Genomic DNA, 15,894 nt, shown 5'->3' with positions numbered 1-15,894 from the left:
CTGGTAAGTTTTCAACAGGTATGCTGCTGGAGCTCAGGGCACTGACTGGTGGAGCTGGCGTTCCTCCTGGGAGACCCTCCCTCCCTGTTAGTCCTCCCACACTGAACACCCTCCCCTCCTACACTCAAGATACTTAAGTTCTACACTGATCACCCAGGTGGATCTCATGGGCAAAGCAAATGTGAAACAATAGTAACTTCACTGGACTTATTCCTACCCTAGAAGTCATGGGTCACAAGGGGATGTGCCACTGTCCCATGACCTGCCAGGTAACAGGTGACAGGTGTCAGCTTCATGCCCCATATCGATTTTGACACAGGACAACTCCAAACCATTTACGCAGTGATGCACTGTGGTCCATGTTTGATCCCCAGTGTGGGCTTTCCCAGCTGTGACGTTCTACCCCCACTCCCTGTCCAGCTGGGTGGTTCTCAAGGTGTCCCCATGATAGGTGTCTGCAGGTCTCACTTTCATGTCCCTGTCATCTCTAGGAGAGAATGTGCTGGGGCAGAACACAGTCACTGTAGTCAGGCATAGAAGTGAGAGCACCTGCTTGGAGTTTTTGAGTGTGTAGCTTACACAGTATGAAAATTTGAAGTACCTAGAAAATACAAAGGATCCGAACTCTGGTAGTTCAACTACAAGGCCGTTGGGTGCTGGGCCCCTTCAAAGTTGTACCTCCAAGATTCTACGGCAGAACTGGGAGCAAGTATTTAAAAGAAAATAAGCAGTGTATATATTGTGGAGACTACTCCTGTGAGAGCTGTGGAAGGAGCGACCTCTCCTTCCTTCTGGAGGCCTGATATCTGGGCTTTCAGTTCAGAGATGTGGAGAAGAATTTGTAGTGAAATCCAGGGAACTCCTGGAAATAGTGGCTATTCTCTGTTACCTGGAGAGATTCTCACTTCAAGAGTGCTGAGGTTCTTTATGACATCAAAATAGTTTTTTAGCTGAACTAGAAACAATCCAGAATCTTCATTAGGTCGTTAGGATAGGTTGAACAAATGAATATGAGTCCTTGCCTACATGCATCCTCACCATTGAATCATGACCTTATAAAGTCTCCTGTCTGGAGATGGAGTCTGTTTCTCTAACTGCTGAATCTGGGTTGGCCATGTGACTTGCTTTGGCCAATGAGACCTTAGCAAATGTGATGTAAGCTAAGGCTTGAAAAGTACCTATTCATCACTCTTCTGGTCCCCTGAGGCTCCTGTGTACCAAGCCCAGGCCAGCCTCTTGAATGGTGGGAGACACACGCCCAGCCCTCCAGCCCACAGCCAGGCAGCTCACAAACATGTACGGGAGCTGTCCCAGACCACTGAGCAAACTCTCAATCCTCCAGCTGAGATAAACAGAACTGCCCAGGTAAGTTTAGCCAAAATTGCAAATCTGCAGTCATGTGCTAGATAAATACTTGTTTTAAGTGACCAAAACTTGGAGGGCTAGGTACGTGTCTCACACTGTTCAAGGGGCTAGCCTAGGCTTGTCATGCAGCAATGGATAACTCATACAGGGCGGCAGGTACATACAGCAGACGTCACCTTGGAAGACCCCAGCCTCAACATCTGTGCTGTATGTGGGCGGGGTGTTGTTCACACAGCCTTGGTCTCTCCATGGAAGGGGTGACAAGTCATGTTGTAAGGAAAGCGTGGGGAACGAGAGACATCTATGAGGCACCGTTGGAGAGTCCAGTCAGCTAAAGACTTCCAGAAGTGATGATGGAGCACAGGTAGCCTGACAGGCCAGTAGCATTTGGGCTTTTCCACCTTGCAGAGCACCTGCGAACTTGCCTTAAAGCTAATTCTAAGGAGCTGGCAGAATCCTCTCCTGCTCTCTGTGGGACTGTGTGGGAGCTCCGCCCACAAGGCGGGGTCAGCTGGGATGGGCTCAGATGCTAGAGGGCTGGGTTCTCCCGGGCAAGACCAGCAGAGCAGGGATGTGGTCGGAGTCCTGCTTCCTCAATCAGGTGCTAAACTACAGCATCCAGGTTCTCTCCACCTGAGCAAAAAGGGTTCATACCCTAATCTGTCGTGATAACACATCTCCTGCATGAGGATGGGGCTGGTCCCAGGGAGCTGCCTTCCTCAGGCTCAGCTGGGGTCTGAGCCGCTGCTCCAGTACTAAGATGCAGGAGTGGATCCAGTGCCTTATCCTAGTGCCCTCCCCACATGGGATCACCGGGGCGTAGTAACCACGTGCTATATGTCCCGTCCCAGGGCTCCTGAAGGGCTGTGCTGGGGAGCACTGGGGTGTGGGCAGGAGGCAGGACCCTCTGCTGTCCACCTCTCACCACAATGCCGACAGCCCACCCTGAGCTGTGAGCCTCCCTTCTTCCCGAGATCGTGGAGGGATGTTGTGAATTGCTTCCTTCGGTTTAACATAGTTTGGGGAAGTCATCCATTTTCAGATTGTGAGCGTTTGAAGTAGGTAAGCCATGTTGCCCTCCAGTCACAAACTTCTAGAGCCCCTGTCTTCACAAAACCTGTGTATGCACAGAATTTAAAATAAATCCAGAAATGAATGTCATCTTCATTACCATTGCCTTTGGGTCCCATCAAACAGAATTTCCTTGAACGGAGTTTTATTGAGGTCACCGCTTACTCCTCTGTCACTGCTCTAGGCATAGCAGAAAGCGATTCAGTCCCTTCTCGCTTGGGGAACAGAGGGCCAGGCTTTCTGGGCTTGATCGTGGGCTTCCTCTCTGAACCTTCCTCCATGGGCTTTGCTGTGGGCTTGGGAAGAAGATGTTCTATGTTCCCAATAGGCTGCAACTCCCAGGGTCAGGGGCAAGCGAAGCGAAGGGACCTTCTCATGCTTTATATGTGCTCTGCTTTGCAGACTCCTCTAAATACACAAGGATGCTCGCTGGTGTGACAGGAAAGACCCCAAGGAGCGTTCATTTACCAAAGGCCCCTTAGCTCTCGTCGGCGGCACTCCCAAATCCTCCCACCTCCCGCCTACCGTGCTCCCTGCTTCTCCCACAGAGGCACCACCAGCCGGGGCCCATCACTGAGTATCACGATGATACCAAATTGCAGACTGGCTGTCCTGCTAATACCTTTAGCATAGGAGACCTCAGAATGCCCTTTCATGGCGTGGCTCAGGTATTTCCTGTAGGTTATTGCTTGTTCACTCAGATCATCTTGGAGAGAAATAGGTTTCATTTATATTCTAAGCTCATGCAAAGGGCAGCCAAGCTTGCTGTTTCAGGAGTCTGATTTATTTTACAGAAATTAGCATAACCACTAAAATCAAATCCATTCCCTGCCCAAGCGTGACAGCTAAAGTGGCCCATTTACATGGGGATAGTCGGGAAAGCGCCTCATTCTCCAGGCATCTGTTTTGTTTGGAGCCTTTTGTTCTGTGCATGAAGTAACCCCTCTGGCTGGTCCTCTTGCTGCATTCCTGAACCGGCTGTTAACGTTTCCTTATGTAACATGGCATCTTCTTCTGATTTAGACGGTGGTTCTTTTGTTTATTGCGGTAAAATATACAACATACCATTTATCGTTGTAACAACTTCTAAGCGTATAGTACAGTGGCATTAAGTCCATTCACATTGTAGTGCGACTACCAGCAACCATCTCAGGAATTTTTTTTTCTTTTTGATAGATCTTTATTGGAGTATAATTGCTTCACAATACCGGGTTAGTTTCTGTTGCACAACAAAGCGAACCATATGCGTACACATGTCCCCATAGCCCCTCCCTCTTGAGCCTCCCTCCCACCCTCCCTATCCCACCTCTGTAGGTCATGACACAGGAATTACTTTTATCTTCCCAAACTGTGCTCTGCATCCGTGAAACAGTATAACTCCTTTACTCCCCCAGAGGCAGTATTCACCAGGCATTATCCCCGTCTTGCTGTTCTTCCGCTCTGACACTGAGCACGACACAAGTAGCCAAAGGATAAATCTTTGTAGCAGATGCTCTCAAAGGCCCACCCACACTCCTGGAAGTCCTCAAACCCTCCTGCTAGCCATGTTCTGCGCGCCTGCGGCTCCACGGAGAGCTTGCTCCCCACGCTGCCGGGACGGTCAGAGTCCCAGAGCTCACACCCCAGCATCCTTCAGCCAGGAGGGGCAGCAGGGCCTGTGGAGAACAAAATCCTTTCCTTCACCCTTTTAGGCAAGTCTGAGGCAAGTGACACTTCGTCTCTGGGACCCCCAGGATTGCACGTGAGCTGCCCAAGATGGTGACCTTCTCTATGTCAGTTTCCCACATGTCATCAGGGTCCCCCAGGAAGCAGAAACCGAGAAGGAGTTAGCTCTTTCTGCAGTTTCTTGGGGGCAAAGCCTGTGAAAAGGAATAAGGGGGAAGAAGCAGGTTGGGTGGGGAAAGGACTCCGCCATGCAGACCCCACACCTCTGATGGGAAAGGGGTCAGGACCGGCTGTGGCACAGCCTGAGGTACCTCGGCAACCCTGTGAGATGCTCTCTTTGAGGTCAGATCCCCCTGGACGGGCACCGTGCCCCCCCCCCCGACCCGCTGTGTGGTCACTGAGGTCATTGGCTGGGGCTGCTGGGAAGGGTGTGTCGATGTCCAAGCAGAGCAGGTCCTGAGGGGCTGCAGCCGGAGGCTGTGGCACCACCATCCTCTCAAGTCCTGTCCCGAGGGCATTCCGGGCACAGCTCCGCACACGCCACTCCCCGTGCTTGCTCCCTCATCATCGCCCAGACAAACGCCTTGCTCTCAGATCCTTTCCTTGTGGTCTGCCTCTGGTGGACGAGATGGAAACAATTTATTTTTAAGCTAAGATGTACTGAGTAGGTTCTGTGTGCCCACTGTGCAAAGTCACATTCCCTACAAGGCAGACACCATTAAGGTACCCATTACATGGATGGGGAAGCTGAGCCTTACAGAGGCCAAGCGTCCTGCCCAAAGTTACGCATCTGATAAGAGAGGACCTGAGATTTCCATCCGTCTGCAATGCTTTCTTTCCCACAATGGTTAGTGTTCCTGGGAGTTAATTCTCTTTCCACCCAAGGTGACATTCTTTGCCGGGAGTGTCCTGGCTGCACGCTGGTCAAATAGTTAGAAGAGACAGAGCTGATGGAGACCTTTCAGCAGCCATTGAACCACGGCAGGAGTTGTCTTCCCAGATGCAATGTCGCTCTCGCGGGACACGTGGAGCCCTGGGCATCGGTCATGAGCAGGTGTCGCAAGCAGCCAGGCCGTGTTCTGCCCGGGGCTCTAGGCCCTCTCATTATACGTCACGTTCTTGCAAGGAGAGTTTCAGGAGGGCTGCCTGAGGAGTGGGGCCACTTGAAAACTGAGAGGGACTTTGCTGCAGACGAATTCCCATGCCTGTTGTCTGCAGAAGGCCAAGCAACCGGCATCAAGACCTGCACGGGGAACGGGATAGTCGGAGCTGTGCGTTTGGCCAACACGGGATTTCCGTCTCGTAAGGCTGGCCCAGGAGGCACCTTTTCTACTGCATTTCCCTTTTATAGTCCCCGAATAAACATCAAACAAAAGGCATCTGCACGTTTGCAGGATTTGAGATAGGCATGCCCCTATCAGAAAGCGATTGCATGAATAAAAATCAGTTAAGAGCGAGGTTTCCAGTTTATATAAATGCTCAGATTATCCCACAGGTTATTAAAACTGAACAACAAGCCAAACACTGCAAAGCTGTTCACCTGCACACACCCGGGGTGCTTGGAAATGGAGACTAGCTTCTTTAATTGCTGCAGCATAAAGTAAATATCTGTTTCTCAGAGGACCTGACGTTAAAGATATTTTGAAATTAAGTGACTCCAAAACCCACATGCGCATCATGGCAGCAGCTATGAAATGAGGTGACTTCCTGCGTCATTGGGAGCAGTGCAGGGAAGGTTGACATAATGAGGGAATTGGCTTTCCCTTCACTTTCTTCCTTATCCTTCAGATTTCATTGAGGCAATTAAGTCCTGATTGCTCCTCCACTTCTTGATGCTCTGAGACGCGAATTGCAAGCAGTGAGCCTGCAAATTGAGTGCAAACCCCCAGTCACTTAGATAATGACCCCAACAGAAGACTCCTCAGGGGCTTCCCTGGTGGCGCAGTGGTTGAGAGTCTGCCTGCCGATGCAGGGGACACGGGTTCGTGCCCCAGTCCGGGAAGATCCCACATGCCGTGGAGCGGCTGGGCCCGTGAGCCATGGCCGCTAAGCCTGCGCGTCCGGAGCCTGTGCTCTGCAGCGGGAGAGGCCACAATGGTGAGAGGCCTGCATACTGCAAAAAAACCAAAAATCTCCGCGCACCTGTCTCAGCGCCTCAGTGCCTCAGCTCAGGTCATAGCCTAGCAAAGGGGCCCAGCTCGCTTCCTCATCCCGTGGGAAAGCAAAGGGGCAGAGGAAACGGGGTGTGAAGACTGGTTCTCTGAGGGAGAAGCTGTGCTGAGTGACAAGAGACAAGGGGACAAACCGAGAGACACAGGGGCAGAAAAGGAGGGGGAGAGGGGAGGGGGAGGGGAGGGGGAGGGGAGGGGGAGGGGAGGGGGAGGGGAGGGGGAGGGGAGGGGGAGGGGAGGGGGAGGGGAGGGGGAGGGGGGAGGGGGAGGGGGGAGGAGAAGGAGAAGGAGGGACACAGCCTGTGCTCTGCCGCACTGCCCATGGGAGGCCCACTTCCCATCTCTCTCCACCAGGTTTACTGTTAATTTGGCATCAAACTAAGAGTATTTTTCTAAGTCTGCTCTCTGAAAAATTCCATAATTATGGTAACAATGATGACTTGACTTTGTATAGTGCTTCATTTTCTCTGACGTACTTGTGATGGTATCTTACAGTTTTGGGGTACAGAAAGAGCCACACTATGGGCCCCCAGGAAGCTGGGTGATGTGAGAAATGAAGGGTCGAGTCCACCCTAATACGAGCAGGAGAACACCTCCAGGTAACTCTCTTTGGGGCCAGGAGGTACCTGGTGACGAGTGGTGCATAATTTGCTCCAACCTCAGCAGCTTAGAACGCCACTAACCCTGCTCCCAGGGCTGTGGGTCAGGTGCTCAGGAAGCACTGGGCTACGCCATTCTGGTTGGGTTGCGCGTGCTGTTGCGACCACCTCGGCTGGACCTGCAGTCCTCTGAGGGCTCCGCTGGGCTCATCCCTAAAGTGGACGCCCCTCGTGGCCTCTCCTGCAAGGGAGACTCAGGGCAGTTTGACTTGTTACGGGGCTTCTGGCGCCCCCCAGCGAGGGCATCCCAAGAGAACAGGTGTGAGCTGCGTGCCCTTCCTCCTGTGCATTCTGTTCATGACAGATTCAAGGGGGAACCCCAGAGCCCACTTCCCAATAGCAGGGGCACCAATCATGCGGGGCCGTGTTTTATAATCACTAAGGAGACTTTCCCAGTGAAGTGACTGAAGGGAGACGACCCCAGCCGAGCCCCATCCCAGGACCAGGATCCCAGGCACTTCTCAGTCCTACAAATGCTTCCTGGATCTCAAGGAGTAAAACGCACGGGATGCCCCAACATGGGGCCGGTGCACTGAGTTATTAAGTAGGTTAACATAGAAACACCCTCCCCGCATGGACTGTCAACTTACCTTCTGTTGAGTGGTAGGAAGAGGCCAGGAATGGTGAACGGAGGAGGGGAAGGGATTCTGAGTCTGCACGTGTGGAAGTGAGCGCTAGACACAGAGAAAGTCAGCGTGGCCTCTTCTTTGTCTTACATGACTCAGGGAGGAAACGCTCATCCTGGACAGAAGCTGCATGAGTGGTGTCTGGTCCATGCCAAGAACCTGGCACAGATGGTGGTCCAGGCACAGCCCTCCACACCTGCCTTAGCGCCGTTGGTGAGCACCAGGCAGCCACAGTGTGACGTATGCATCCTCTGGAGAACCAGCTGCATGTTTTGCATGTTCTTCTTCATCAAGGAAACCACTGGGCATGTGTGTGCCTGGTGTGACGTAGCACTGGGAATAAACAGACAAATAAGACATAGCTCCTGCCTTCAAGGGACTCACAGGCCAGCAAATGAAGCCAAAACTACAAACTTGCAAGCGTGCTGAGAATTGCAGATGTTTCCTCGATTAACATTTCAGAAAAGGCCTCTTGGAGAAGGTGCGATTTGAGCTTAATCCTATAAAGTAAGCCTGCATCTCTGCGTGCGTGCCTGGTGTGCTGAGATGGGGGTGGGGAGCAGTTGGTAAAAAGGCAACTCCCAGCCAAGGGTTCAGTCTGAGCAGCCAAAGCGAAAGGAAAAGGTGAGGTTCTTCCAAGTTCTGCTACATCTGCTGTTCCAGGCGGGTCCTCCCCCAACACAAGCAAGTGAGGCGGGTGGGAGGCAGGTACAGCTGTCCAGGGTCCCAGCGCATCCTTCCCTGACTCTGCCTCACCTCCACTCTCTCCCTCAAGGCCACCGTGACTCAGGAAGCCCCAAGGTTGTGATGAATCCTCTAACTATTAACAAGTGTAGTTTCCTATCGACTCTCAGGCTGCCTTCCCTCCAGTCCAGTTTTACCCTTGGGGGCACAGAGGGAAGAGTAATTACTGTCCCCCAAATCACCCCTCCTGTGCTCACCAGCTGTTATCACATTCATCCCAGTCTGAGCCTCTTTAGCTCAAATCTACTACTTTCAAATACAGGACATAACGCTGCCTCCAAACACATCTAGATTCATACCTGTCTCTTCATCTGGAGGATCAGACTTCTTTCATGGTGTAAATTAATTCCAGTCAGTGAACTGTGTTTTGTCTCCTCTTGTGTCTATTTACATAATTGAGGGTAGCAAGTTCTGGTTTTGAATTTGACTTGGCTTCCGGGAGGGAGCTCTGACCGGCTTGACAGCGGCTTGGAAATTGCTCTGACTCGAGTTGTGGCAGGTAAACACTCAGCCACAACCTTGGCGATGCTGCTATAATTGATTATTTTTAGTACATGAGTGGTCTGTGAAAATGGTTTTAATGATCATGAGACACTTAGAATACATCCTTCAGCCGCAGGGACTCTGGTCTGCACCAAAGTAAAGCAAAATAACTTCATTATTAACCCAACAGTGGAGTCGGCTCTTGACTCCGAACGGGCAGCAGTATAGTGGCTCTTGCTGTCACTGATTATTTTGGGAATCCGTCATATGAGCAGAGACTGTTATTTCCTACAAGGATTCAGACAGGTGGTGGTTGTCACCTTCCTTCCAGGATCCAAGAGGTCAACATGCCTACTATTAGCTAGAAAGTGATTAGAGGTCAAGGAAATTTGGAATTATTGCCACGGAAGGAACCCACATGGTGCCAACAGCAGCATGATTATATCGTGTGTGGGATCGGCGAGCTCAGGTGTTGAGAAATGTGAATAGAGTAGAAATACAACTATTTTTATATAAGAGCTGATTTACATTTTGTAATTTTTTTAGGTTGAGATACATTTTTCATAAAGTTTTAATATCTACCAAAGTAATACACATACAGCAAAGAAAAATAGGAAGGTACATGAGTGCACAGGGAGAGGCACAAGTCCCTGCACACCTCAATTCCCTCCCCAACACTTCAACTCTTCCCATTATGAGTTCTGGAGGTTACCAACCAAACACTCATAGCCTATTCTGGGAGGCTTTTTTTTTCTTTTTTTAAATTAATTTTTTTTTTTTGGTCTGTGTTGGGTCTTCATTGCTGCACACAGGCTTTCTCCAGTTGTGGCGAGCGGGAGCTACTCTTCATTGCGGTGCACGGACTTCTCATTGTGGTGGCTTCTTTTGCTGTGGAGCACGGGCTCTAGGTGTGTGGACATCAGTAGTTGTGGCACTCAGGCTCAGTAGTTGTAGCTCGCAGGCTCTAGAGCACAGACTCAGTAGTTGTGGCACATGGGCTTATTTGCTCCATGGCATGTGGGATCTTCCCGGACCAGGGATCAAAGCCATGTCCCCTGCATTGGCAGGCAGATTCTTAACCACTGTGCCACCAGGGAAGTCCCTCATAGCCTCTTCTGTTGTTTCATTCATCTTAAAATAATTTTCAGACAGTTTCTAGTAATCCTTTGATTTAAATTTTAAAATTTAGGTCACTGAACCACCTCCATCTCTTCTCTCTGGCTTCTTCCCAATTTCAGACAGTGCTTCTGTCAGTTACAGTGTAAATATAAGTCAGGTAATTAAGTGCACATGTTTAAAATCAGATTTGTATTTCTTGTCATCTCCATTTCTACACTCACTCTCCAACCACTGTTAACTGGACCTTTGTTAGGGGAGATAACATTTATTTTATATTCTGTACCATAATTACGTTTTGTGCACGTTGTGGGTTGACTTAAGTGTTCACAACCAATACATTTCCTTAACAAAACTATGATAAAGTAAATGTTATTTATCCAGAGCCAAGTCATGTGGTTGAGTTGTATTCTTTTCTCCAAGCCCAGTATTATGACTCTGGGCTCAAAGAGCAGAATATTTCTAGGGTGAAAGGCAAGTTACATCCCTCCACTGCTCATCAGACCTCATCTTAGTTGTATTCCCATTTAAACCATGCATTTCTAGAAGGCTTTTTGCTTTTCCTGGAGTTTCTATGTGCCTTTGTTTCCTGAATCTCAATCAGGATCCTTATTTCCCCAAACGTGGGAGTCCCTGTCCTGACACACATCCAGAGGTCCTGACACATGTCCGAGGACATGATGTAGGGGTTTTCAGGGCCACAGGAAAGGCAGGACATAAATTTTGGAGGACCCAGTTTTACACAGAAGAGCAGCAAAGAGGAATAACTAATGTAGAATGGATGCCCCTGCTGTTGAGATAGACTTGGTCACCCAGCACAGGGAGGTGTGTGAGCGAAAAGAGGGACGTAATATCAAAGGACCAAACTGAACCTTATCAATGTCTCTACTGGCAAACTGAGGAGAGCTGCAACCACTGGGGCAGGGGGAGAGACCTGATTTGGGTAAATTGTTAATGGGGCTGCTAAACCACAGGGAGGCATGTCTGTGTGTCTTTTGAAACCTGAACCAAAAGGGCCAAGTAGAGTGAGTTCCAGGCTCACTCTTCTGCCCCCTCCCACCCACTACGTCCTGGTTCAGCAGTGAGAAAACAGAAAAAATGAGCTGTACATAAATACCAATGAAGAAGGAGCGAAAAAATGAAATAAAAAGCCTGTATCAGAAGAGAAATTAACCAAAGGAGGCTGAGTCTGAACACAGTTCCCCAGAGATTCCAAAAATAACAGACAACATCGTTGTCCACAAAGAGTTAAAGAGAAATAGGAATTCATACATGATATTAAACGGTATCAGAGAGAGACCCCAACGTGCAGTGCTTCGGATCCATGAAGATGGGAACAGAACAAATAGAACAGAAACACATTCCCCCAAAATGTAACAAAACAAAGTTACCCCGAAATTCAGAGCTGGGTCTGCAGCTTAGAGGGCACCTCACAGCCCAGGACATCTACATACTCTGGCAAAAGTACAGGGAATGCCCTTCTTAACCCCAGGAGCACTTCTGTTCCCTGGCTCCGTACTTGATTGTATGTGGTTTTTGAACATTTAGGGTTGGGGTTTGCAAGCAGTTCTCCATCTTCCATCACCTTAACTTTCTGCTTTATAGTCTAGGAAATGTTTATCTTTTTTTTTGGCCGTGCCCCGCAGCTTGCAGGATCTTAGTTCCCCGACCACCAGGGATTGAACCCACGTCCCCCACAGTGGAAGTGTGGAGTCTTAACCACTGGACCGCCAGGGAAGTCCCTATGAGATGTTTATCTTTTAACCTCACTAATGACTTTATTTTAACATCAGAAATAATCCTTTTAACTACCAAGAATATTTTCTTATTCTTTGACCCTTTCCTGGCAGCCTGTCCTTGTCTTATGGATGAAGTTTCTCGAATATGTCTGAAGATAGTTTGGACTTTTGAAAATTGTCTCCTCTGAATTATCCCAATTTCCTGTGGAATGAGTTATTGTCGACTTTGGTTATTTCCCTCGGAACACTGATTTTCTTCCAAGGCCTGGTGACGGCAGGCTAGTGCTTCAAAGTGGAAACTACTCACATCTGCTTGTGTGCATCTCCCCTGCCTCTTCCACTCCGTCACAGAGGCAACTATCACTCAGAATTTTGGTGCAACCCATTCCCTTTTAAAAATACATCAGTTTATGAATATGAATATATGTTTAAATACTACAGTATTTCTTTTTGTTTTTTAAAATTTTATAAAAATGGTGTCTAAATATACATTTTTTCAGAGACCTGTGTTTTTCTTCCATTAACATCTTGTTTCCATGGCTCCTCCTCGTTGTACATAACAGTAGTTCATTTTCGGAGAGGCAGGGTCTTGTGAGTTGCTCTGCCCAAAGAAACATGAGTACAGGGGGCCTGTGTGATGCCAGTGGAGTCATGTAAGAGGCAGTGCATGGTTCTCTGTACAGGCGTCCACTGCTGCTGCCTCTGGGGCGGCCACAGGTCAGAGTGCCCTGGGGGGATCGGAAAACGTGGGGATAGCCTGGGGTTCTGGAACTACAGCCAGCCTGGTGTGAGCAAGAAACAAACTGTGTGTCGAATCAATGAGATCCAGGGTTCTTTCACAGAATAACCTAGTGTGCCTTTCTTTCCTTTTATTTCCAGCTTGAGATGATCTTTTTATGATGTGTTAATCCAATTTACCTTCTACATGGGTAACTGATAGTCATCTCCACTCGCTAAACTGTCCTTTCTTACCCCAGGGACCCGAGATGCACCCAGGATTGTGTGGTCCTTCTGGTCTGTTGTCGTTTTGTCCATCCTCCTCCTCCACACCTATGGCAGCTCAGTACCACCTGGTCGAGGGGCCTCCACTTTCTTTTACTGCTTCAGGCGTGTCTTGTCCAATCTTGCTAAACTCATCCAATAAGTTTCAGAAACCTAAAATTTCGTTCACAACAAAAAGCCCTTTGAGGTTTTGCTTATAATTGCATGTGAAGAGAATTGACGTCTTTATGGCATGGAGTCTTCCTACTCATTGTGGGCTACAAGATATTCATTTATTTGTCTTTTTTTTTTTTTTTTTTTTTTCTTTTTTGCTGTATGCGGGCCTCTCACTGTTGTGGCCTCTCCCGTTAGCGGAGCACAGGCTCCAGACGCTCAGGCTCAGCGACCATGGCTCACGGTCCCAGTCTCTCCGTGGCATTGGGATCTTCCCGGACCAGGGCACGAACCCGCGTCCCCTGCATCGGCAGGCGGACTCTCAATCGCTGCGCCACCAGGGAAGCCCTATTTGTCTTTTTACGTCTCTAAATTATTATAATCTTTTTGAGCAAGGGGATGGACTTGCTTGGGCTCAGGCCACCATCTGCAATTGGAAGACCCTTTACAACAGGGTTTTACAGAGTTAATCTCATACCCAGCCCCATAAAAGCAAAGCAGAGGAAGACGAGGGGGTGGGAAGAGGACAAGACATCAGGTCCTTGCTCTGTAGTGTCTGATGCCCAGTAGGCTGTGATGCCTGTTGTACCTCAGCTTATTCCCGCTAAACCCCTCTCAAGTACGTTAGGGTTTCCACAAAATCAAGATACAGGTGTGCTGAGCAAACCCTCAGAGCTCACACAGGGGCAAAGTGAGAGCAGGAATTGGAGCGGGCCACTCTGACTGCAAGCCAGAACTTGCCCAATAAATTATGATGAGCTTACTAGTTGAATTCAGCAGCTTTGCCTGACTTCTTCAGGTTTATGAACTGATATTGTCTTGACTGAAAATTTTCTATCACATCTATGATTATTACACATAAAATCTGGAATAAGGTCCTGCTTAGGCCGATAAAATGTTAATAACTTTCCAGACATGTATGTCCACGGGCCAGTTCGGCGGATGGCCTTTGCATCAGCAGAGGCTAGTGAACTCACCTCTTGGAGAAATGAGACCCCGGCAGTGTTGTCAGTTCTCAAAAGCCCTCAAGGAGGGTGTAGCTGCCGCAGTGTCGTGAGAATGGGCCTCACTTTCCCTCGGTCTCTGTAGTCAGATCGTTCTCCCATAACCGAGGGAGAGATTTATCAGCGGCAGAAATAAATTGCATTATATTCCAGCTCTGTCTTTGCAGTCCTGTACTTTCTGTCTGTATAATAACCTGCTATGATTATGTAGGAACTTCTAAGTGGGAACAGAGGAGACTTAATTCCATTAAATTTCCCTAGAGATGGGGAGTCTGAAGCTGTAGTGTTTGGAGTATGATTCTGTGGAGTTGTTAACGACGCCTTGATGAGATTTTCGTTTTATGCATCCAGTCCAGGCTCCCCACACTCGACAAATGTGAAAAGCAATAGCACAAAGAACTTTTTTCCTTCTGAACGTATAAAAGACCCCTGATTTTCCTACTCCTGCTCTAGGAGAGATGATCTCAGCCCCGTTAAAATTTAGCTCTCACGTAATTTCATTCCCTCCTTTCCACAGACCAAAGTTTTTCTACCGATGCCGAAGTTCTACTAACTACAGACACAGCTTGTAAGTGGTCTCAAGTCACGTGGTTTTGCAAAGGGTGTGAAGACGGGCAGATGCTGTACAGGACTGAGAGACAAGACAAGGGCTGTGGTCTAATCATACAAACTCGTGTGTTGTTAGGGTGCATCACAGAGACCCTCTTAAGGATCTAAATGTTCAGCAGATTCGTTCTATCGACCTGAGACACCACCCCGGACACAGCAGGCAAGAAGCACGCGAGGCTGGCGGGAACAGGAGGTCACCCATCGCCTCTGCCTGGCGTCCTTGGCCACCCCTGCCCATCTCTACACGCCCACTTTACTTCTCTCTGCAGACTGCCCCCTCCACGGGCCAGTGCTCTCCTGTGACCCCAGTGTCCACAGCCTGAGTCAAGTGAGTGTTTGGTTTAGCTCTGCACAAACAATGGCACCTCTGTCCCCTCTCGCACCTCACAAGGGTGCTCACCTGGCTGAGCTGGAGACACGCCCACCCCCAATCCCATCAGCAGTGGCTGAGGAGTGGGTGTCACGAGGAGACAGGATGGTTTCTTTCTGACCACAGCCTACCACAGCAGAGGAGGGGGCAGTTAGAGATGAGTGCTGGGGGAAGAAGAATGCCTCTACAGATGTCCGTGTCCTAATCCTGCACCTGTGAATATGTCACCTTCCACGGCAGAGGGACCTTGCAGACGTGGTTAAGTTAAGGGTCTTGATATGGGAGGTGACTCTGGACTATGCAGATGGCCTGACGTCATCACAAGCTCCTTATAGGAGGGAGGTGGGAACGTCAGAGGCAGATGTGGCAACGGAAGCAGAGGTTGGGGTGATGTAGCCGGGAGCCAAGGAATGCGGGTGCCTCTGGAAGCTGGAAAAGGCAAGGACCAGGTCCTCTCCTGGAGCCTCCAGAGGGAACCAGCCCGGACGGTATCTCGATGCTGCCCAGCGAGACCCATGCCAGACTCCTGACCTCTAGAACTGTACGTTAATTCGTTTTTGTTGTTTTAAACGACTAAGTCTGTGCTAACCTGTTACAGCAGCTACAGGAAATAACACAGGGCGGACGTTATTAGAATCTCTAGTCGTAACCTAACTGGAGTGTACGATCTGTAGCCTTCCATTTTTATGCTTCATTTAGGTTTTTCAACAGTATTTTATCCAAAGTGTGTATGTGTGAGAAAGGGAGAGGGAGGGAGAAACATAAGGGGCAAAGAGAATTTATCTTTACTTAGAAATAATTCTGGGTCTGGTGATATCTGGGTTGTCCCCTGTTTTGAAGAGTGTGTGAGAAAAGCTCTACAGATATTAAATAAAAGTGACCGGCATTCCCCCAGCCTGCCCCGTTTCCATGTCCTCACCTTCCCTGTGGGTCACCGTGATGGTTTCACAATGGAAACCCTTCTTCCAGTTCCTGTTCTGTGTTGTAAAAATGTCCGAGTCCCTGAAATCAGTCTCTGGCCCCATTTCTACGGCCCCCGGGGCTGAGGACTTAGAGGCCCCTGGAAGGCATTGGGTGCACCCGCTCTGGGTGTAGAGCCCTGACAGCTCGAGGTGGG

The 15,894-nt window shown here is 49.3% G+C and overlaps 1 long non-coding RNA gene across 1 annotated transcript; it reads left to right on the top strand.

Annotated features, from left to right (window-relative positions):
* Positions 1–1,287: 1,287 nt before the first annotated feature.
* Positions 1,288–7,735, top strand: LOC132438921 (uncharacterized). Its single transcript, XR_009522246.1, has 3 exons — positions 1,288–1,365; positions 6,768–6,871; positions 7,657–7,735. It is a non-coding gene; the product is annotated as an uncharacterized lncRNA (long non-coding RNA).
* Positions 7,736–15,894: the final 8,159 nt, after the last annotated feature.

The sequence above is a fragment of the Delphinus delphis genome, chromosome 15 (assembly GCF_949987515.2).
Source record: "Delphinus delphis chromosome 15, mDelDel1.2, whole genome shotgun sequence".
Classification (NCBI taxonomy): domain Eukaryota; kingdom Metazoa; phylum Chordata; class Mammalia; order Artiodactyla; family Delphinidae; genus Delphinus; species Delphinus delphis.
This window is presented reverse-complemented; position numbering and strand designations above follow the sequence as displayed.